This window comes from Podarcis cretensis (genome assembly GCF_951804945.1).
Source record: "Podarcis cretensis genome assembly, chromosome: 3".
In the NCBI taxonomy this organism is placed as follows: Eukaryota; Metazoa; Chordata; class Lepidosauria; order Squamata; family Lacertidae; genus Podarcis; species Podarcis cretensis.
In genome coordinates this window covers 93,006,124-93,030,054 of record NC_137172.1, presented here as the reverse complement: position 1 = coordinate 93,030,054, position 23,931 = coordinate 93,006,124, and the positions used below count along the sequence as shown (strand labels likewise).

Here is a 23,931-nt window from a genome sequence, read left to right as displayed (position 1 = left end):
GGACTGTTTAAGAATGCCTGGGAATGGCGTTAAGAAGAAGCTCCTGACCTGAATTTTCAGGATGTGGCAATTGGCTGTTTTAGCACACGAATTCGCTTTTGCAAGACTATGTATAGGCGTGAAATGTAACATGGAGCAAGTCTGGAGTCTCAAGAAATGAGAATGAAGTAGTAGATGGCACAGATGCAAATGTGGAAAGAATGAAAAACTGGGGAAGGAATCTCATGCTTTCTACAAAAGGAGCAATGGAGCCCAGGAGAGAATAGTTACACTTCGAAACCACGGGCTGCAAAACTAGAGTTGCTTCAAGGTTGATTTATCTGTGGCAGAGCAGGTTCCTAATGCTAATATTTATATCTCAGTTAGATTACAATGTTTTTCAGAATATTACAAAGGGGAAAAAACTTGGAGCCCATTTTGAAATACCTTTATACGCCATTGTCTTTTTTAATTCTTACAATTAAACCAGGCATTACTGTGGAAACCAAATGAAATAGCGGACAAATTGACATATTAAAAGAGGTCTGAGGGCCACTCATGCACCACAGCAAAAGGGTTAATACAAACACCAAACAAGGACAAGATTTCTGTGAAATGTTAGTATGTTAATTGTACATATACAATTTTCAAAAGTACTTATTGTGATGTACAGTGGTAGCTCGGGTTACATATGCTTCAGGTTACATACGCTTCAGGTTACAGACTCCGCTAACCCAGAAATATTACCTCGGGTTAAGAACTTTGCTTCAGGATGAGAACAGAAATTGTGCAGTGGCAGCGCAGCGGCAGCAGGAGGCCCCATTAGCTAAAGTGGTGCTTCAGGTTAAGAACAGTTTCAGGTTAAGATCAGACCTGCAGAATGAATTAAGTTCTTTACCCGAGGTACCACTGTAAATAGAAATGTTTACCTCACCATAGTGGGGAAAGCTGTGACCAGGTGAGCTATGGGCCCTCTATATGAGCTGCTGCCCAAATATTAACCCCAGTCGGTGGAGCATGAGACTCTTAATCTCAGGGTTGTGGGTTCGAGCCCCACGTTGGGCAAAGGATTCCTGCACTGCATGGGGGTTAGACTGGATGACCCTTTGGGTCCCTTCCAACTTTATGATTCTATGAACTCCAGGGTCTCTGCTCTCCCTACTTAGGATTCTTTATCTTGAAAGCGGATTGGACAGCCCTTCATACAGAAGACTGTATCCAAAGCAATAGAGGTTGATCCATTGGGGTGAATGGAGCAGTGCTTCACCAATCTTGGCCTCAACCACATTCCTACTTCCAACCAGGAAGTAGTAGGTGGCACTTCCTGTCTTTTGAGTCCTCCTTAGTCTCAATGTTGCCCTTCTAGGACTTAGTAGGCAGAAGGATGGGGACAAAACTAGAATTCTAGATGGCTCTGCCTGCCATTGGCTCTGATTCCACCTACCACTGGGCTCCCTGACTTCCACCCCAGCAGTTCCAAGAAGTATCCACCATCGCTGCTCTAAATGCATGCTAAAAAAAAGGGCTCAAAGCCCTTTGGCATGCTCACACTTTTAAAAAGGAATTGCCAGCCACTGACATTTTGCAAACGCGATCGTTTAAAACTGACCTTCAGTGGTTCTGTTGGGTGGCGATATTAATGTGCACGGCATGTATATAAGGAAGTTATATTGCCAAGAGGAAGTTGTCTGGATGAAGGCTTCAGAGAACAGGCTTACACAACTTATCTGATAAGTATCTGAGCCAAACAGGTGTTTTGATATAGCTGTCTCAGATGACTCGCTTATGTTTTTATTTCATTTGACGTCCTAGGGAAAGCCACAGAAAGCCACACGTATTTTTTATTTGGGATTTATTGTTCTCTCATCTGGGCCATTTATGCTGCCAGTTCTGAGTACAGATTAGCAGAAATGAATGACAGTTGGTGTCAGGAGACTGCTAAATATTGCAATAAACCAGGGGATATACACAATCTATGCAGTACCAGGGGGTGGGTAGGGGTGGTATTTAAAACTAGTTGCGATCCGTTCTAAGAGGGTTTTGTTTTTCCTGATCCACTGCAAAAAGAGCGATACCATTTCAAAATTCTGAACATTGCATTGCAGTTCTATGAGCTCATATGTAGTGTTCCTATCACCCATTCACAAATGGCCTTAGAAATAAATCCCATTGGGGCAGAAGAAGGGCTCAGTGGGAATGTGCTGCTGGGCCTGTTTCCAATTTCACTGGTCATGTCCCCAAGATGCCTGCATAGTGTTGGCTCAGATGTCTGCATAAGACGCATCCACTGTTGCTCATGCATAGGCTTTCTGCTATGCATGCATATTCGCATGGGAAACCACTGCCTTGCACAATGATGCAGTGGACCAGCAGCATGCTTCCACTAGCCTCTTCCCCATGCATAGCTTCCATCCACAGTAGGGCTGAGCGATGTCTGGTTTTCACCATTGTGATATATCACGAGCTAGACATCGAGATATACTGATATATCATGATGTCTGAAATAAGGATTGAACTATGTAGAAGCGAACTGGCAACTGCTACTACTTAGGGGTCTAAAGATGAGACATTTTTACTTACCATTCAACATACTGTTACAACTACAGTGGTACCTCTGTTTTCGAACGTCTCCACTGATGAACATTTCGGTTTTCGAACGCTATAAACCCAGATGTAAATGCTTCGGTTTTCAAATGCGCCTCGGGAGTCAAACATGCCATGTGACTTCCGTATTGAGTTTTCCGTATTGAGGCTTCCATATTGAGTTTTTTGGTTTTCTAACATTTCCGAACGAGAATGGTCTTCTGGAACAGATTACGTTCAAAAACCAAGGTACCACTGTATTATTTTATAGTACTGAGCAACGAGGGTGGCAGGAATAATGAGACAAGTGACGACTGGCTTCACAGTTGTTCCCACATCTTGATTTTTTTTACATAGCACACACTTACACATGATGATTTGCGATATATCACTAAATATTATGAAAGCATTACCACAATGTGGACTGGTTTTGGATGACGTATCAATAAGCTGCCCAGCTCTAATCCACAGGGAATGTCTGCATGAGGCTACCATGGCCCAATTAAGCCCTTCCTTCCATGGAATGGAGCTGCTTCCTTAAGGTTTAGTCCAATGCCACTGCAAGGAAATGTGTGTGTCCATTGACAGAGCTGCAAGAGAAACAGCTCTCCCAACCTTCTGCCCTCCAAATCCCATCAGGGATAGCCTGGGATGATGACAACCTGTCAGGGAACTGCCATCGGAGAGTCAGGTGGTGGAGGGGCTCAAGGAGGCTAGGAAACCCTCGGATGCAGAGGAAGGAACCAGCAGGGGGAGAGAGAGAGTTCATGGAGAAACTCAGTCGGAGGGATGGCTCCAGGAGACTTCCAGTGAGAACAGCGGGGAGGTCTCAGGACCTCCTCTGGGTACACCTACTCCTCGCAGGAAACTGTCACGCTGAGAATCCCGAAGGAGAGTGTCCGTTAAGGAACTCTTATGTTGGCGCAAATTCCGGAAACGCCCACTGACAGATTCTGCCAGCGATTGAGGGAGTCATGCCTTGAGGGCTCCCGTTAAGGCAGAGCTTTGAAACCTTTGCAAAGCTCTGAGGGATTCAGCTTTTACGCACAAGCAGCTCATTATCCCATCACACAACCCTAGTCCAACAACATCTGCAGAGCACCAGGTTGGAGAAGGGAGGCAGACTTATGCAAGGAGAAAACCACAGAAATCAGAAGGTTAGGTCTTCACAAAACTGGGATTGCGTGTGTATGTTTTACAGTGGTACCTTGGTTCTCAAACTTAATCCATTCCAGAAGTCTGTTCCAAAACCAGTGTTTCAAAACCAAGGTGCGCTTTCCCATAGAAAGTAATGCAAAATGGATTAATCCTTTCCAGACTTTTAAAAACAACCCTAAAACAGCAATTGAACATGAATTCTACTACCTAACGAGACCACTGATCCATAAAATGAAAGCAAGAAACAATGTAGTGCAGTCACACAATCAGTCCATCAGTAGCTGAACTGGGTTCCACACAGTCACAAAAACAAAAAAAGAGCCACAAAAAATGCAAAATAAATAGCAAAAACAGACACCTCAGTGTAACACTCAAAACAGAAGTGTGGCGCTCAAATCGGAAGCGTTAACACTCAAAACGGAAGCGTGGCACTCAAAACAGAAAATGTTCAGCTTCTGAAAAAAGTTCGCAAACCGGAACACTTACTTCTAGGTTTGCAGCGTTTGGGTTCCAAGTTGTTTGAGTACCAAGGCGTTTGAGAACCAAGGTACCACTGTACTATGATTTGGACTTTGATTGTCATCTTAAGTGTTGTCGCAAGTAGGTTCAAGTATAAGACACTGTCCTGCCTGTATGGTAGATTGATCTCTCATATGTTAAAGTTTTCCCATTCCCTGTCAAAAAAATAGGGAAGAAGACAATGCTACCCATTCCATTACTACCCTTGCTCAAGGTCAGCAAACAAGGTGGTTTATCAACCACCCCCAAAGCGCTTCTTCTGAAGACAGCGGCAGTGCAGGATGAAGCCCACATTTGTGTGGAACTATGCTTGAAAGCATCATGGCACAAAAAATAACTATTAACAGGAAAACTAAGATTGCTTGCCCAAGGGTACCATTTTCTTAAATTTCCAGGCTTCAAACTCATTTTTAAGGAGGAGGAGGAAGAGGCGACAACATTGAAGTAGCGTCTGTCATAAGAAATAAACGTTTCATCATGCCTACAGAAATGAAGCCTGGTTAGAGGGAAGCACAGCAGGAGAAGCACACTTGAGGCCACTGCGTCTGAGCAAGAGGAAATGCAGAGTTCCCGTAAGCAAAAGGAAAGAAGAATTGTGCCCCCCAGTTCTCCCTTCCCTGAATAATTCAAGGCAAAATCAGCTCTGCTTAATTTCACCAAATTTGTCCTTCGTGTTAACACTAGGGCTTGGGGTGTTACTTGTTCTTCAGTGAGTAACTGTCCCAAAAGGACCCTCGTACCTACAGGACTGCCTCTCCTGGTATGCCCCGCGGAGGACCTTAAGGTCCATAAATAGCAACACTCTAAAGGTCCCGGGTCCTAAGGAAGTCAGATTAGCCTCAACCAGGGTCAGGGCCTTTTCAACACTGGCTCCAGCCTGGTAGAACGCTCTGTCTCATGAGACCAGGGCCCTGCGGGATCTGATTTCTTGCCTGTAAGACAGAGTTGTTCCCCCTGGCCTTTGGCTTGGAACCAGCTTGATCCCCTCCCCCTCTTCCCTTTTCCTTCTGTGATGGAACCCTTATTTGGGGACTTCCCTGGCTTTTTTCTGGCCCACGTGGACCAGTCTAGATAGTTGGCCTTGGTGAAGATTTGACGTTTTCTCCCCCCAAACAGTTTTTGATCTGGGTTTCCACTGAAATGAGGCTACATTTTAAGTTGTACATGCCCAAAAGACATTCCTGTGGAAAGAATCACAGCATTTTATGTCATCAGGAAGGAGGATGACTCTGTTATTGTACTGACTACATGGATTATTTTGGATTAAGCCCTTAAAGGGCTCATCTCATGAAAGGGCTGATTAAGCCCTTTAATTCTGTTTTTAAGTTGTATTTTAATCAATTTTTTATATACCTGATGTTAACCTCCCTGAGCCCGATCTTGGTCGGGGAGGGTGGGGTATAAAAATTTATTATTATTATTATTATTAAAAGAAAAGAGAGATGGTTCCATTTCTTCAGCTAGGCCAGCACAGGTATAGCTAGTAGCTGTGACCGGGATGGCAGCTGGAAAACTCAAGCTTAATTTGCTTGGCTGCTGGGAAGAAGCATGAGTCTCTTAATCTCAGAGTCGTGGGTTCAAGCCCCACGTTGGGCAAAAGATTCCTGCATCGCAGGGGTTTGGATGAGACAACCCTTGTGGTCCCTTCCAAGCCTACAATTCTATGATTCTATTACAATGAATACAATAGTCATGGGCTAGATCCAGGGAACAGCTGGTACAACTCGGCTCATGCAGAAGGGTTTTCCTGGTTCTCTATCGGCAACACTATAGTCTCCTATGCCCCCCGCCAAAGCCACTACAGAGACTTGAGGACCCTCTGGAACAGGGTGGGTTGGGGCAAAGGGAGTTGCAACTGGGAAGGGAAATGGGAAGAATTTGAGGAGGCTTCCTTGCAGAAGTGCCTTTCCACTCACACAGGACACCTCTGGAACTTCTGTTGAGAGAACCTGGGAATGCCAATAAATAATAAAAACACATACCCAATTTCAATCTGTAATAAGTGCAAAACCCAAGCCTGAATTCTATCATGAAAAGGTGTTTGAGAGCCTCCATCTAATGGGCATGGGGCGGTTTTAATGAAGAGAAGTGGCATGTTCAAAAGCAAGTACCGTATTTTTTGCTCCATAAGACTCACTTTTTCCCTCCTAAAAAGTAAGGGGAAATGTGTGTGCGTCTTATGGTGCGAATGCAGGCTGCACAGCTATCCCTGAAGCCAGAACAGCAAGAGGGATTGCTGCTTTCACTGCACAGTGATCCCTCTTGCTGTTCTGGCTTCTGAGATTCAGAATATTTTTTTTCTTGTTTTCCTCCTCCAAAAACTAGGTGCGTCTTGAGGTCTGGTGCGTCTTATAGAGCAAAAAATATGGTAATTAAAGGCAATGAGCTCAGGGCCAGTCCACGTTAACTGAATTATCAATAATATGCTTTTCCTCTGAGGAAAAAGAACGTGTGCTTCAGCTGACCATACAGCCAACTTGATTGGAGTGTCATGTGTTACAGCACCACCCAGAATGCTCTGCAGTTCATGCAAAGCTCAAATATATTACTTATTACATAATCACCATCTGATGTGCTTTGAGAATCCCAGAACTACCCAGTGGAACAGCCAACTGCTGGATTTATATCAACAACATTTACAGGTAAGGCACTACAGTGGACGCTCGGGTTGTGAACGTGATCCGTGCGAGATGCACGTTCGCAACCCGCACATTCGCAACCCGCAACATTCGCAACCTGCAGGGGCGATACTCTGAAGTAAAATGCATGGTGAAAACTGAGTAAGAGAACTGCATAACTGCAAAGCAGGAAGGGATATATTTGTGCTATGAACATGAGCAATATTGCACCCTTGTTTAAAGTCACTACACATCTAACAACTGTGAGCAGACACATATGCGGCTGTTAAAACTTCACAGTAGCATATGCCAAAAAGTATCCCAAGTGGCACTGAAGTAAAAATGTGGAATAAAACAATCCACAGGTGCACACCAGTTTTTAGCATACTGCAAAGCGGTCTACTCAGGCCTGCCTTTGGAGACTGCAATATACATTGCAGATGTGTTTGGAACTAACTTGGAACAGCTGATATGAACACCATTCTCCAGTCCTAAATAAACATCCACAGATGACCAATTCCCACCCCAAGTCAAAAGTGCTGATGTGTACCTTTAAAGACCTTTTACAATTTGGGACTTGGATACCTGAAGGATTGCAGTCTGTCATCCAAACCAAACTGGCCATGTGCCAGGATTAACTTTGGAAGCCATTGCCCCAGTGCCCTCTCCTCAGAGGTTAGGCAGAGGACCTCCCAGGTAGAGGTCTTTTAGTTGCCTTTCGTATTCCTTCCCCAGGAAGGCTCCTCTGAAGCCAACTCACATTTTTCTGACACCATGCTAAACCCATGATTGTTAGTCAGGTCTCTTCAATCCTGTTCAAAGTTAAATTCTGCTGCTTTGCTTTTCCTCTTTTACCACTCTGGATCTTTGTTTTTATCTTTGTTTTTTTTTACTTCATTAGTATTTTTATCTTTTGCAAACCTCTGTGAGGATTTATCAAAATTTGGTAAGTGGCACAAATATTTAATACTGGGCCAAAGGAATGAGGCCACTCATACCAGACATGGAAGTGAAAATTCAAGGGTTCCCAAGTCTGCTGCACATATTAAGTAAATTGAGTGGAAAGGTCAACAGAGGGTCTCTGCTCTAGTAAACAAGATTAAACATAAATGAACAATCTAAGATTAATGTGGGTGGCCAGTTACTGTAATCCGATTAAAAAAAGGGGGGAAAAGGAGAGAGGGAGGAGAACAGCCATCAAAAACCTTTGGCTGAAAGTTCGCTCACAGGAAGTACTCTTGTTTGCAGAGCTGCCCAGTCAGCAAAATCTGCTCTGGAGGAAGAAAGGAAGGCAAACTTTGGTCCAGGACAGGACTGGATTGCTTGACTTAGGCCAGACTCTTCTCCCCAAAATGGTATCTCGCAGTACTAGACTTCCCTGGGCCTTTCTCCAAGGGCCAAACTTGACAAGTGCATGTGTATAGAAAGCCACACTAGTCATAGCTCCCTTCACACAATTAGCAAATGTGTAAATCCTCCTTTTATAGGGAAAATAGCAGTTGATGGAGAAGCTATTGGATCAGGACCATGCTGATAGATTTTTTTTTTTTGGGGGGGGGGTGTCTTTAAACCTTTGATTCCTGCTCTGACCCTGATCCAGATAGGTGACCCTTATCTGCTATTTTCTATTTTTAAAAACCCCAATCCACTGGCACACTTGTTGGTTGCATGAATTGTGACAAGTCTAGCTTTGCCCATACAGAACAGGAAATGGGGAAATGGGGGGCTGAGTGAAGGCCATTCCAGCGAACAAATAGCTAACAAACTGCTAGAAGAGAACAGCTTTGTCCATCGTTACAATCTTTCTGTGCAATATGAAGGAAGGGAAGAGAACATTGGATACATTTTCTATTTGGGCAGCAGGAGAGCAAGACCCAATTGCAGTTGTTTCTAGACTCCATTCAGGAGAAATCTGGGGTTCTCTGCAAGTTTGGCCATGAGATCAGCAATGACAGACAAGCTTTTCTCCACGGAAGCTTTTCAACATGTTTTGTCTTCCCCTGCAATGTGTGGGCATATGAAAGTGTTGAGTGTGTTCTAAACTGCCTCACCCCAATTGGATTGTGTGCCCTACAATATGCACCAGAATTATCTGCAATGCAGTGGCGGACATTATTTGTTTCCATAGGTCCAGTGGGCTTTCAATAGAACACAACCTGGAGTTTACTGGCAGATGACTTAATGAGTCAGTTTGGACAATTATGTCTTGACTTAACAAGGCAAGATACGAAGGGCTCATTCCCCAACACATGAAGCCCTTTGTTCTTGCCTTCACACAATTAAAGCAGGAAGCCACCAATTAACTGCAGTTTCCCATTTCATGTGAAATCAGGAAACTATGGTTACCAGCTTCATAACAAGCCAGACTATTAAACAAACTTCAAACCAGGGATAAATACCCTGGCTTGTTCCAAAGCTGGCAACCATAGCTCCCTAGTTCAGATGAACTAGGAAACTAAGACGAATCTTAGTTTAACTGCAACTCACATGGATGGCAGAACAAAGGGGCTGTGTATATGTGTGAGCAAAAGGCTTGTTCATCTCTTCGCTTATTAAGCAGAGAGACAATTGTGCAAACGTGGTTCAGGTAAAAGGAGGTCCCCCCCAAAGAAAGCATGAAAACCACTGCTCTATAATGTCTCCAAATCCTTTGCATCATACAGCTACTTCAGCCAGGATATAAGGGTTCCACAGATAAGTGGGGGAATGAGGTAAGAAAATCTCAAGATTGCTCATGCTCAGCACCATCAACTTGGTATCATTTGCCTGGAAAGTTCACATCCATATTTATTCTGAAGTAAAAACAGCTAGAATATCGCCAGCCTGTGCACCCATGTTGTATTTCAATCTGTTATTGCAGGAGACTCTAGGATTTGGTGGGCAAAGCAGCAATGCCTTAGATAATAAATAAATGTTTCACGTTCATCCCTCACTTCTAATGAGAAATATTTTTACATGCACTGTTGATGCCGATATTTATAAAGACAGCAAGATCATTAAAACGATTAAGGGAGCAAGAAGACTACATTCCAACACGGATTTTCCCATTATCCTCTTGACTAAGCAGTCCACTCACAGGTCAGTTTATAGAGTCTATATACCCACAGTCTTTAAAACAATATAAATCAGGGCTAATTTATCTTGAAAATGTGTGCCAGGTATACTTCAGTTACTCAGCTACTTATTGAGGAAGCTCACGTTCTAAACATGCCAAGTTTGGAAAGTCAGGATTCAGCCAAGGAGTGAGGGCTGGTCGAAGCAGAAGAACTATCAGCATTTAACTACAATGACAAAGCGACTCACCGGCCATTAAAGAAGAAGCAAGACTACGGTCGTTCTGAGAGGGGGAAGTTAAATACAGAGGCTAGACAAATTCTGAGTTTCTGTGGGAAAGGTAACTATGGGTTGATACAACCACAGATAGGATATAGATTTTACTATAGCCAGGAGAGAATGGTGACCATGATGTGGGTGAGGAGATTCCTCCCTCTCACATTTGAAAAATAAAGCAAACCCTCCCTCACAATGTAGGCTGGGTTTAGTGCCAGGAAGCACAAACTGCTGAGCAGGGCTGTATCTGTGTAGTGTGGGCAGAGCTGATGCTAACCAGCTGATGGAGGACATTTCCATGGTAGAAGGGGCACAAAGAGGCAGTTCTTTATAAACTGAGAAACAACCAGTCCACGAGTTTTCCAGTTTTAATGCTTCATCCGTCCTATCTGGGTACCAAAACTTTTGCTCTGCCTGCACAACTTTTCTGATGACCGGTTGGGGTTTTCCTTTCTGAACAAATGGCGGCTTGTGCCCAAATTGAGAAAAGTTCCATGCCCCTTAAATATCTTCGTGTTCCTCCAGCAAGTAAATATCAGAGTTATTCACATGCACTGGGGGAAACAGAATTTATTTTGGGGGGGAGATGGGGGTGTTTAATGCCTAATATTCCAAAATACTAATACTGTCAGAGAACAGGAGATTAGAAGAGGAATTGTGTATCTGCCTGAGCTCTGGGAAAACCTGGTTACTGTGATTAAATTTTGCCTGCAACTAATGACTGCTGTCACTGGCACCATAGCCTCTACCTGCCATCTCTCTCTTCCGAACTGAGCTCACAAACTGACAGCTTGCATCTGTCCAAAGGAAGTGGTGCAAAACAGATGCCTCAAACCACATGCGCCAACCCCACCCTCCCTCCACACAGAGACCAGGATGGTGCTTGTACACATGCCACGCAAATGGAAACATTGTGGGTCCATTCCGGATCTTTCACAAATGTCAAGTTGTTCACGGTAGAAGGGAGGGGAAAGCCCGAGTACATTATTATGGAATTTTAGCTAAATAATGAAGATGCCATGTGTCAGAATGCCCCGTCCCCATCCAACACCCCCACCCAGCAACTATACCACTTTACATAGTTACGTGGGGAAAGGCCTCAAGTCACACTTCTCCAAAACCAAACAAGAACCGAAACACAGTCATCCTTTAAAATTCGCACATCTCTGAATTTTGCTGGGTAGTTCTCCAATCAATTGATGTGGACAAAAACAAACATACTAGAGTAAAATGCATATATTCAAGAAATCAACATAGAAAAATGCATTATGTTGGAGGAAATTGCTTTGCAAAAATGGGGTTAATTAGGCCAAATTGCACACACACATGTGTATATAAGAATAAATTTGCTCCTGAAAGCTGGTGAGTACAAACAGGTGTGGAAATGTGGAGAAAGTTTGGAAAAATTAGAAACTGCAAGGAACCGAAATGGGCAGATTCACCCATCCCTACTTGCCACACTCTCATCCATGTTTAAGATTTTCAGCTCCTTTAAACTTATGTCAGATCACTGCTTTACAGAGTAACTCTGGGACTAAAGTATAGATTTTGCAGATAATTATAGAAGAGACTATTTTGATATCCCCCTGCACTTAACGCAGCACACCAGTAACGGGAAGCAGAGAAATCAATAGGAACCAGATTAAAAAGGCCAAAGTTTTATTCCCGTTATTCACAGCACTGCTAGCTAAGACTGTAGATTAACTCTGTCTGTTGGACTGGATTTCAAGACACTATCTTTTATTCTTACGAAGGTAATGGAGAACAAAGGAGAGGTGAAGTTTTAAGAAGCAGTGTTGCAAGAGACTCATTGGTATGAACACTCACAACAAATCACCCATCACACTGGCAGTTCTTTGTGGACTGAGCTGGATATGGGCATGGGCCACAGAAAATGTATGGCGAAGATTTCTAAACAAATATTTCTACAAGCCACAAATTTAGCTTGCAGTGAGGGTAGCTATCACGGTGCCCTAACCCTTGGGATGCTGTTAACAGAAAGGTCCACAATTTGTCCTGACCTTTAGCACACGAAGCATTTCACTGCCTCTACTTCCCGAGGGAGGTCAAGACTGCATTTGTTTTACAGAGGAGGAAAACAATCAGAGTTGTAGAACAAGGATTATATAGGGTTAGTAAAATAAAAACATAGTCACTCCAGATTGAGTCCCTTCTCCAAAACAGTGACCACCGCATACCATAAATTCGTATTTGTGCAATTAAAGTGGACTGAAGCGCTTTGTTGCAGCAAATCCACTTTTTGTTATAACTTTTTGTAGTTAAGAGAAATTGCAGGGAAATGCACTAAAAAGTGTGGGACAATGACTTCTTGATAGGAAGTATAGCTGCTGCAAAAAGTAATGAGGACAAATGCTATATACAACCTCCCAGCTAACAACTCCTAAGGCATGCTTGACGATATCCTCATATAAGATCAGGGTAAGCTTTATGCCAGTGAATCAGGATAAACGCTCAGTAAAAAGGTCATCTGAAGAAGATGACAAGAGTCTGAAGTCTAGCCATTTCTGTGGATTGATGATAGAAGTGAACTAGAAATATCTCTGGCCAAAGTGCATCTTTCTGCTGGCCCAAGCAACCCAGTGGACCACAGCAGACAGGAGAAGCATGTGATCAGCAATGTCAAGTGATGCCTCTGGTATTGGACGGCACCACGGAAATTTGTCAGTCCAAAGATTTAAGGGTTGCAATGCTCCCTTGTGCCAGGGGTGGAGGAAGGGGGGTGCGGTGGGTGCGGACCACCCTGGGTCTCACCACTGAGGAGGGGTGACAAAATGTTGGGTGGCACTCACTGCGGGGCTTGCAGTGCGCCCGAGCCACACATCTTTCCTGGGAGTGACACAGTGCCTTGGGCTCCACGCTGCCCCAAAGGGTCCGCCCGCCATCTCTCCCTCAGTTGTAGGGCGGCTGAGTGGGAGGAGGCAGGCAGACTCCGGAGGCCCCACGGTGTGCAACGCCCCTATGGGTGGCTTGCGCTGCCCCTCGGCATGCCGCCCCAGGCACCCGAGCGGCTTCCTCCGCCACTGCCTTGTGCCAAAACCAAACAAATGGAAAATTAGCATGTCAGAGAAGGCTACACTAGAACTCTCTCGGCCCACATTTTAATTGTTGGCAAAAAGGAGCCATTCTCATTTTCGACCCCAACCTACTGCAGTCTCAAGGGGCAAAGTCTGTCCGGCAGCAGGTGAGGCTCTTAATTGCTTGGCTGAGTTATAATAAAGGACAGCCAAGGTTTCTCACAGACACAAGTAAGAATGAAGATGGATGCAAAAGTAAATCTAGCCTTATTTATTTGCTCCAGAGCACAGAGTTCAGAAAAGATGGTGTCCAAGGTCCATTCCAAAATTCTCTAGTTATTCTAGTCTTATTTTAATCTCCAAAAACAGGGGGGAAAGGTTAAGAAAACCCTGCTTGCATTCCAACAAGTAGAATTAATTACGGTTAGGGGTTTGTCTTACAGTGTTACTCCACAACAGGCATGGAGCAGAGTGGGCTTATTATTTTTCGGCCGTAGCTATTATTCTGGTTTAGATGAGGTATGCAAATTCCCAGGCCTACAGTACTTGCAACTGGGTGGCTTTTAAAAAGAATAAAAACATGGAAACACAAACGCAAGGCTTGCATTACAGAGGCACAATTAAGGAGGGAAAACATCCACAGCTTATTTTTAAGCAGATGATTGGGCGGGGTGGGGGGAGGGATGGTGGCAAGAAAGTAATGCAGGGCGGCTGCTTTGTGGTCTACACAGTGGTTTCCTGTCAAGAAAAAGGCAACCATCTTGTGTGATGTCATCGGAACACTTCTCCCTGATCAACTTACACCTATCCTTTCCTGTAACAGCTGCTTGACAGCTTACCAGAAAACCAAAAGTTGTTCTGCATGAGAGCTCCCTCCCACCAGTAGCACAAGCTGGATCAAAGAGGGGAATGCTAACGGAAAGACTAGTGTAAAGAAACCACACCACGGGCAGCTGCAAGGAAGGGCAAAAGAGAGAGAGAGAGAGAGAGAGAGAGAGAGAGAGAGAGAGAGAGAGAGAGAGAGAGAAGGTTGAGCCTCCTTTTTAACAGGCTTAGCAATACTAGCAGCACCGTTGCAATAAACTTCCCCCAAGCTGAAAGACCAGTTTCGAGGAAAGGCTTACATTTCCCTGCCTAAATTAACTGATCAAATAAAAATTCATGGAATCATCTCCTCTCTTGCTCCTAATGAACTTTGTAATTACTTGGTTCACAGTACAAGTTTGTCCAGCACATAATGGTTGGATGTCTTCTAAAGAGAGTATAATCCCCACCAACGTTCTTTTCTGGCTGACAACATAATGATTCTTCATGCTTCAAAACTGGTTAGGAGGAGCAAGAATTCTATCATATTAATCCTTTACTCTGGGGTCAAACATTACTCGAAGCCACAGCCAGGATGCTTGTCTCCTGTTGTTTGGAGAGCATCTTGAATTGAATCAATTAGTGCAATTGCTTCTTGCCCTGCCCCATCAAGACCTAAAACCCTTTCGTGCTCTCGGGAGCCTTGTGTGCTTGGCAAAGGTGTTTTGTGTTTGAAAAACACTACAATTCCAAGGGAGAAATCTGTTACGGCATTTGCACACAACACCATCAGCATGTATGCACCAACATTATAAGATTAGGAGAGAGAAGCTTCCCGACTTCAACCAAGAGCTCTTGGCAAAAAGATCCCAAGCATCCAACAGATTCCAGCGAGGAAAGGTAGGTTTTTAGCTCTTTGTTCACCCAATATTCCCAAGCAAAGGGAAGATCACCCATCACTGTCCTCAAGGAAGAAGAGTCTCTCCACTTTAAGCAAAAGCCCCGGGGACCTTCTCTCTATCTTCCCTTTCATTTCCAAACCACATCCTACAAAATGATTTAATGTGGTGCTGACAAAATAACGCCAAGGTTGCAGGTTCGATCCCCGTAAGGGACAGCTGTGCATTCCTGAATCGCAGAGGGTTGGAATGATCCACCGGGACCCTCCCAAGTCTATGATTCTAGGACCGGAAACTATGAAAACAAATTCAAATCCAAATCGGGTAGAGACTGGGATAAAAAAACATTCCCTCAAAAGGTGTTCGGTAGGCACCAGAAACAAACAATGGAGATGGTGCCTACTAGATATGTAACAGCAGGGAGTTCTGCGGTGAAGGGGCCACCACACCAAAGGCCCGATTGCCTACGTCACAGGGCCTCCTGCATATCTAGTGGTGCGGACTCTGCAGGATGCTGCAGAGCAGAGTGATCCATTGGGTATACAAGGAGTGAGACAACCTTTCAGGTATCTGGTGCCACTGCCTTTGCCTGGCAGCTTCTTGGCAAGCACTGCAATTCTTTCATAAGTGGTGTAACATGACGGCACTCGTCTGCCCTACTGAGCCACTTGAGCTGCTGCCTTTATACCAGAAGCAGCTTCCAAGGAAGGCAGCCCATCTGAAGAAGATTACCCTGTGGGGTTCCATGTAAAAAGGCAGCAAAATGGCCATTATATTTTTACTAATATGTAAAAAAAAAAAAAAAAAAAGCATTTGGATTTCCTGCCTCAGGCATCAAGTTCTCCAAGAACCTCCTGAAAAGGTAGTAAACGTAAGCCTGCTATAAAAAACAAAAATAACCCCAGTTAAGTCTGTTGCTTCTCTGGCAACCATTTAACACCAATTAAGGGCTCCACTTCCTTTCCTCCCTCCCATTTCCTGCCTTTATTATCCATCTTTGCTTCTGCTTCCCTCTCGCACTTTCAGAACTATGAAACACAATTCTGTTGCTGATGTAGATTTTAAAACATATTTGCGTCTTGCCCTCGGCACTAGACCATTTTTAAGTATTGCTATTTTTTTTAAAAAAAAGCAAAACAAAAACACATTAAAAGCAGTATCAGCTACCTGAGGCATTATTGCTATTGCCAGCTTCCTGTATCCCTAGCAGCTGGAAGGGAGAGGAGGTTAGTTCTCCCTTCGCTCAGCATCCCTCCTGCAGTGATTCTAAGGGCCATTTCCAAAATGGTGCCAGGAACCTTAAAATGCGAGGCTTTGGGGTGTGCAATGGGAACTTAAAAGCCCACATTGGCCAGAATGCCCATTTGTAGTACAATTGCCTCTTGTTTACTTCCTGTTCTGCTTGAGGATCAATAAGGGCTTAAATTGCCTCTTCTAAAGTTCTGTTCTTTTTGTGCTGAAGTTTATAGGTGCCTGTAATGCACACAAACGCTTTGGAGATTATAGGTGTTAGATTCATGTTTAAAAAAATCAACAACAAAAATAGCCACTTGAAGATTTCTGTGTAGAAGCACTCCAAGGAGTGGGGTGGTGGTGGGGTACCTCAGGCCTGGGGGCAGAATACAGACCTTCAGCTGGCCCTTGGCCACAATAAGCAACAAAAAATTGCACATAAAAGTGCACAGTAAGAGTCTAGCTAGCAATATTGTGTGTGTAAAGTTAAGGTAAAAGTTAAAGGACCCCTGGACAGCTAAGTCCAGTCAAAGGCGACCATGAGGTTGCCGCGCTCATCTCACTCTGCAGGCTGAGGGAGCCAGAGTTTGTCCACAGAAAGCTTTCCAGGTTATGTGGCCAGCATGACTAAACCACTTCTGGCACACCAGAACCCTGTGATGGAAGCCAGAGCACACAGAAACGCCATTTACCTTCCCACCACAGCAGTACCTATTTATCTACAGTGGTACTTTGGTTTGCAACCACTTTGGATTACAACCGTTTTGGATTACAACCACGTTAAACCTGGAAGTGCGTGTCCCTTTTTTTGGATTACCCCCCCCTTTTTTGGGATTACAACCAATTTTGGGAGGGAGGCCCCATTGGCAAAAGCGCACCTTGGGTTACAACCTGTTTTGGTTTACAACTGGACCTGCGGAACGCATTATGGTTGTAAACCAAGGAACCACTGTACTTGCACTGGTATGCTTTCAAACTGCTAGGTTGGCAGAAGCTGGGACAGAGCAACTGGAGCTCACTGTCGCACGGATTCGAACTGCTGACCTTCCAATTGGCAAGCCCAAGAGGCTCAGTAATTTAGACCACAGTGCCACCCACATCCCTATAAACACACACACACCCCTGTATATATGTCACACAGATACATATACACTCCATGCAAACATACCAGGATGAACGCTCTATGAACAGCTAGTTTGAAAACTCCCTCCATTTTTTTATTTAAGCCATTTTGGAGGGCAAGGTTTTTGAATGTTGTAGTGTGGGATGGTCCTTCTCCTCCCATGAGAAATTCAAAACATGGCAAAGCTGCTTTGTGAATCTTAGTGAGGAGCTACTGGCAGGTGTGAGGGCCAATCAGGGTGGAGAAATCCCTTCACCCTTGGTTATGCTGCCTGGAAGTTGCAGCCCCTGCTAGCAACCATGATGAGGCTCAGACATGATAAGGCTCACTGCCTCTCAGTTTAACCAACCTCAAAGGGTTGTTGTGCGGATGGCGGGAGAGCACATTTGCCTCCTTGAGCTCCTTGGAAGAGAGGTGGGATAGAAATTCGAACAAACTCTGTGCCCTTCACAATAACTCAAAGCTCCCATGGGAGGCTCACTGCGAGCAGCAGCAACAGCAACACAGCACTGTAGAAGATACATTGACAACAGTTAAGCAGCCTCTGATTGAAAAGCCCTGGGAATAAGACTAAGGAAGGCTGGGAACCAGCACGCATCACAAGAGGAATATTTATTTGCAACAGTAATGCAAATATGGCAACTATTCCTGCAGCATGCACAGGAAGGCCAGGTTTGTTGTGTGCACTGGCAGAAAAGTGCAGGCGTGTTTTATAACACTTAATAGGGATACCCCCCCCCAACCCCAAAGACAAACAGAAGGAAAAGCAAAACAAATCACTCAGATTAGTGCACACACTTGTCCAATGCTGTGTCTCGAAAAGGGTCGTCTTCACTCCAAAGCTTTGCAATGTTCTAAGAAGCATCTGTAATTCACCCAGTCCTTTCAGTCCAGTCCAAAACAGCCTTGGCCATATTAACCAGAGATACTCCCCACCCCGTTCCAGATGAGCATAGCAGATGCGCAGAATAAATACTGTAGGCACTGACATGGTAGCAAACATGCCGTTGCCAGCCTTGTTACAGGACTGTCTTACCTATAGCTAATGTCTACTGATGCTACTCTTATCTCCCCATCCCTGCCCACAGACAAACAGGCATCCCATTCTTTCATGCAGGCAAACATGTCTCTCCCCTAACTCCTTGTAGTGCCATGCAAAGCTCAAGTTTGTGCAGTACAGCAACTGCTACCAGTGAGAAACCAGATACAACTGCCCACTTCTTCCTGAGCTCCTGCACCTTCCCAAAAAGGAATAACAGAGAAAGGTGACAGATTCCTCTTAGAAGGAAGGTGCAATAGCAGAAGTTCTCCAACTGTGGTCCATTGCCTACTGAGAGTTCATTCCTTCCATGTGGGGGGCCTGGGGAAAGATTGCAGGACGGTTGAGAATATCTGTACCCTGCGTTTGACTTTTCTGCCCCGACCCCACTGACAATGGAGATGGAGGCTGTTTAAGCCAGGGCCAGATTATCAAAACAGGCTAGCCAGACCCCTAACCTAGGGCCAATCATTTTCATAATACAGTGCCTCTAGAAAAAAATGTACCAGTTAAAGGCAAGGCTACAGTTATTAAGATATAAATACATATTGTTACAGAGATTATGGGGCAGATGGAGGTCAGCTTGGGAAGGTAGCCCATCTAGGAGAAGGAAAACTGGTCCTAAACCTCTGCTGCTTTGAGGGATATCTTCAGGAGAAGAAAAGGATAAGGAGTAAACCCTACACACAAATCCAGACTCGAGTCCCTAAGACGGTTGGATGGTACCTTGTATGTTTCCTTCCGACAACTCCTGCAGCCAAGCCAGTGCCAAACTTGTTGCTCTACTTTCCTTTGGACCATGTCAGCAGGGCCAAGAGGGGAGTCTTGCTGCCTGGGCAGCCCAGAACCTTCATACAAACTGCCCAGGCTTGCACCCTGGAGAGGTCACTTCAGGGCTGTTAATGCAGAGGTTTGATTTCACACACACCCCCCCCAGAGGCACACTCCATTGTCTCTTGGGACAGACAGATGACAACAACAGGAGCTAGTAACGTAAGAGTTATGTGTATGCTTTGAATTGTAGGACAAAAAGAAAAGCATATTAAAGTACTCCACACCAAGATCGCAGAAGTTTTCAACTGATCCACAAGGATCGGGTGACCTCATCACAGAGTTCATGCCACCCCAATGTGCTGACTGGTGTCTTTCAATCAAGTCGCCCATGTGCAAGATCATTGATTGATGGGTGGCTTCAGAACTGTCAGCCACTGTGATGTGTCTGTTGCTACTGCTACCTTGGCTCACTGCTATGGCTATTCTTGCGCTTTCTGCCAGCAGCAACAAGGTTACATTGATGTTAGGCCTTGTGTAGCAGGACCATAGGATCAGCCTGCCAGGCAAGACCTTGCCATTTCTCTTCTTCCGGGTGTGGTTGAGCACTTTGTAGTCAGCATATTTTTGCCCTGGGAAGGCAGGATTTTGTCTCAAGATCAAACCTCCTTGCTGACTAAGCAATGGTGTTGCCTTTCCACGTCAACAAAAAGGTGATCTCTGCAATACAGAATCTTTTTGTTTTCAAGAGCATACTTTCAACTCAGTTCCATCCACTTTCTCAGCTAACACAGGAACATGCCGCGTTTTGATAGGCACCGCTGGGGATTTTTAAATATCTTAATATATGTACATGATTAGGCACTAAGGAAAGGCAGTTGATGAATGTTTATAAATCCGACATCTAATCAAACTCTCAAGTTAGAAGTGCACATTCCCTCCCACCCCCTGCCAAAAAAAAATATTTAAAAAAATCACTGCCTTAGGGATGCTTCATCACCAACACATTTGTCTAGTCAAAGATTCCAAGCTGCTTTGCATAATTCCCCAGAGTGAAAAAAAAACAACCAAGCAACTCCTATTTCAGCTGCTCTGGAGTTTCCCCTGCCTTTTCCAAGGCACAGAACCACAATCAAGTGGGACTGAAGAGTCCCATGAAAACAACCCCATCCATTTGCTTTTGTGGGGACAGATAAACTTTGCTTCCAAACTCTACATCTAATCAAGTCACCCTTGTTTGAGATAAGAAGGGATTCTCTTTGATTGAAAGCCATTGGCGATGATGTTATGTGACTTGGGAGGGGTTTTTATTTTTTATTTTACACCTTCCTCTGAAGCAGAGTACAGGCTTGCCCAACCCTTCAGTGCATACCAGCAAGTCCCTTTGGAGTTCAAATGGAGTCACTCAAAGATAAGCAGGCGTAAGATAAGCAGCCTTAGTTTATATTATTTAGGTGTAGTGCACCTGAACACTGGGCCAAAAACAAATGAAGCATTTTTTAGCAGCCTGTTGCCCAAAGAACATTGCTTCCCATCTAGCTCAACAAAAACTGAACACAGAAAGTTCTCCAAATGAACTTAAAAAGTTCTCCAATTTCTAACAATGTACAAAATGTAGCATCAAGGCAGAAGGCTGCCCTTCATACAGTTTAACAAAGCAACTCTATGCATGTTTACATGGAACCAAATCTCACTGTGTTCAGTGGGGCTTACGTGGAGGGGAGGAGTGCATGGGACTTCACTATATCCAGATGGGATTCAATCACATACAGTACCAGCAAATTCAAGTTGCATAATTAAAGTGGATTTGCATAGCAAAATCAACTTCCTAAAAAAGAAAAGGTGGGGGGAGGTCAGTTTTGTGATAAGAGTGATGGGAAGATGTACGGGTTTGTAATTGCTCCGTGGAATTTTTATACTAGCAAACAAATGGGAAGGAATGCTGAATAAATTGCCAACATTGTTTCACCTCCCTGCAACTTTGTGCAAACAAATAAGAATCAATGCTCAATAAACAGGTCATATGGAAGGGATCCAAATCTCCCCTAGGAACAGGGATGGTTGCCAGGGAAAATTAATAAAAATAAAAATTATTATTCATTGGACTTACTAGTCATGGGGGGTGCTTTAGAAGGAAGAGCTCAATGAAATGCTTAAGGGCAGGAAGAATGTTCTTCTCTGGGAGTTTCAGTGCTGGTCTCTCCTTCCTGAGGAAGGACACACTGTTTTCCTGTAAGGAAGTGGGCCTTTGGGAATGCACCGGTTGCTGTTGGCAGGAGACATCAGCCACTTGGCTACATAACTAGGCTACACAGCCTCCCAAGTGTCGAAGGGGAATCCTGAGCAGAAAGCCAAACTGGAGCAAACTTTCCATTCCATTCCATTTCCGTTCTAGCCAAGATTGCTTAGCACAAAAGGGCACCAGCATCACTTTGCTCAGCGCAGTGCAAGGCAGGGGCTTGCAACACACCGGCAGCCAAGTTCAGCTGGATCGAACAAGCTAGCTGGGTGTATTGGGACACTTTACACAGCACAAACAGACCACAGATTCGCTGGAAGCATTTCGTTTCTGTGCACTTAGACCCTCGCAAGGCAGAGTGTGCACGTCTATTTCGACATGGGTACATGTGGCCGGAAACGGCTTCCCAAGACGGCGAGATGAGCGCTCATCACACGTGAACAACGACCTGCGTCCACAAGAGTTTTCCTGCACGGGGTGGGGGAGAGACCTGCTTGCTCCCGCGCCCCGTCCGTCATTCTCCGACGACGCGGGACCGGGGCTGCAAAGTGACAGCCGGCACACACCAGCACCTCCTTCCCCCGCCAGAAGCGGCGGAGGATGTTTGTACAAACGCGGAGCTTTTCTCAGCACTTGTTGCCGATCTCCCCCCCCCCTCTCTCTCTGCCCCTGCTGGGCAGAAACCGGCTAGCAGCGAGTTGGCTCTGCGAGCCCCAAACATTCTCAAACTCGAGACGGGAGCCGCCTCTTCCGCTGATCGCCCGCAGCAATAACGGGGAAGCGAAAGGCGAGGATGCACGTGGAGCCGCCATCGGGTGGCCCGCCCTAAACCGGTCCCCCCCCCGTGTGTGTGTGTGTGTGTGTGTGTGTGTGTGTTGTATGGACGGCGGGGACATAATAGCAACAGCAACAGCCCCACATCCCCCCGCGCACTGCTATTTGCATGAACACTGCCTAGAATCACCAGCCAGCTCCCTCCATCCTCCCCAGCCGACAGCACGTCGGAGTCGCCCCCTCGGCAAGCCCAGGGCGTCCGCCAGCTGCTTCCAGCCAGCCACCGGTCGCTGCTTGCCTGGGCTGAGGGCGGGCGAGATCCCGGTCCCCGATCCTGCCCCGCGAGCAGAGGATCGGCCGCGCGGGAAAGGAAAGGGAGCCCGCGCCCTCTCTCCTTCTCTTTCCCCTTACAAGGGCAATGGGAGTGTGGGGAGCATCCGCCCTAGAAAAGCAACAGCTTCCCCACCCACCTCGCAGCCGGCGGAGGCCCAGGCTGGCCAAGCGCGGATCCCTTACCTTTTTGCGCGCACTCAGCAGCAGGCAGTTTTAAGGTGGCGATAGATCCCGAGGCAGCATTAAAACCCAAAAATAAATAATAAAAAAGAAGGGAGGCGGAGAGATAGCGGTAAGCAGCAGCCAGCCGGCTCAGTCACGCTGCAGAGGCGGGGAGGGGAAAGGGGCGGGTTCGAGCCTCGGCGCTCAGGCACCGCCAAGGAGGGAAAGAAGGAAGGGGGCGCGATCTCCGGCTAAATTGTGGGCTGACTGTGACGTAACAATCGCGGCGGGAGACAAATGGGAAGAGCTCTGGCGAGAAGGGGCGTTGTGACGCCACGGGGGCTGGGAGAGGGTTAGGGAGGGACAATGGAACGCTCGGCCGGGGGAGGGAAGGCGTGAATAGGGAAGGTTAGAGCCGCCGGGCAGCGCCAGTGCCTGACCTTGAGGCTAGGCTCCTGCGCATATTTGCATGCGCGCAGTGGGCAACAACAAGCCCGCCTTTGTGCATAGTTCTGTGCAGGCTTCCTCGCAAGTAAGGCTGATGTGCTTCCCATGCAGAGCTAGGCGCGTTTAACAGCGCGGGTTTCGGTGGGTTTAGGCGCGCCTAACTCCGGATTAGGCTCCGTTTAGGAATGAGACCGCCGTCGCGGGTCTCCTGATTTCCAAGCAAACGCGCACGGAATCCCTTGCGCGGCTTTTCCTCTCCTCTCCTTTAAGAGAAATTCTAAGGCTGCGAGCCGCTGGGACATCCAGGGGAAACCCCGAGTTAATTGTGTGTAGGCAGAGTTCTGAATAAACGCCCGAGACTGCGCTCTAAACCTCCCGCGGCATCTGGCGACAGCTCCAGGGGCTCGGGCAGTGAGGAGCCTAAAAGTTTCCAACTTTTGGAGGGGGGTTAGCAGCTCATAATAACTACGAAAGGGCAGAGGAAAGGAAAAGCAAAGCGACACCCTCTTGAAGCGCCCGCGGATCCTAACTAACTAAACAAGCTTACTTGGCAGCGCTGAAGGGCGATTTTTATATTTTATTTTTTGCACCGTCCTGCTTCGCCTAGGATCAGACGCGCGGCATAGGCTGAGCGGAGCGCTAGCAGGGGAGACAACCGGGTCGAGCGGTCCTGTGGAAGTCAGAGGCCGGCCAGCGAGGTAGGCGGACCCACACGACAAGTGGGGAAAGAGGAGGGCGGAGAGTTGAGGAAGGAGAGAGGGAGTTGGAGGCCAGATTCCACCACTGGAGTGCGGAGCTATTCCGAAGCAGCTGGGCCGATGGAGCAAGGGGATGCTGGTCGCCTGGAAGGCGCGCAGGTTGCGTAAAGCCTTGCTCCTCACATAC

The 23,931-nt window shown here is 46.0% G+C and overlaps 1 protein-coding gene across 2 annotated transcripts in view; it reads right to left on the bottom strand.

The window, feature by feature from the left end:
• ELOVL5 (ELOVL fatty acid elongase 5) overlaps nt 1-23,725 on the bottom strand; it is a 63,834-nt gene extending 40,109 nt beyond the window's left edge. Inside the window, exon 1 of one of the 2 annotated variants that reach the window (XM_079970574.1) lies at nt 23,594-23,725. The gene's annotated coding sequence lies outside the window, so the exon portion shown is untranslated. Of the gene's footprint in view, nt 1-22,620; nt 22,777-23,593 lie in introns of those variants that run through there. The other variant, XM_079970573.1, reaches the window with a different exon arrangement.
• Nucleotides 23,726-23,931: the final 206 nt, after the last annotated feature.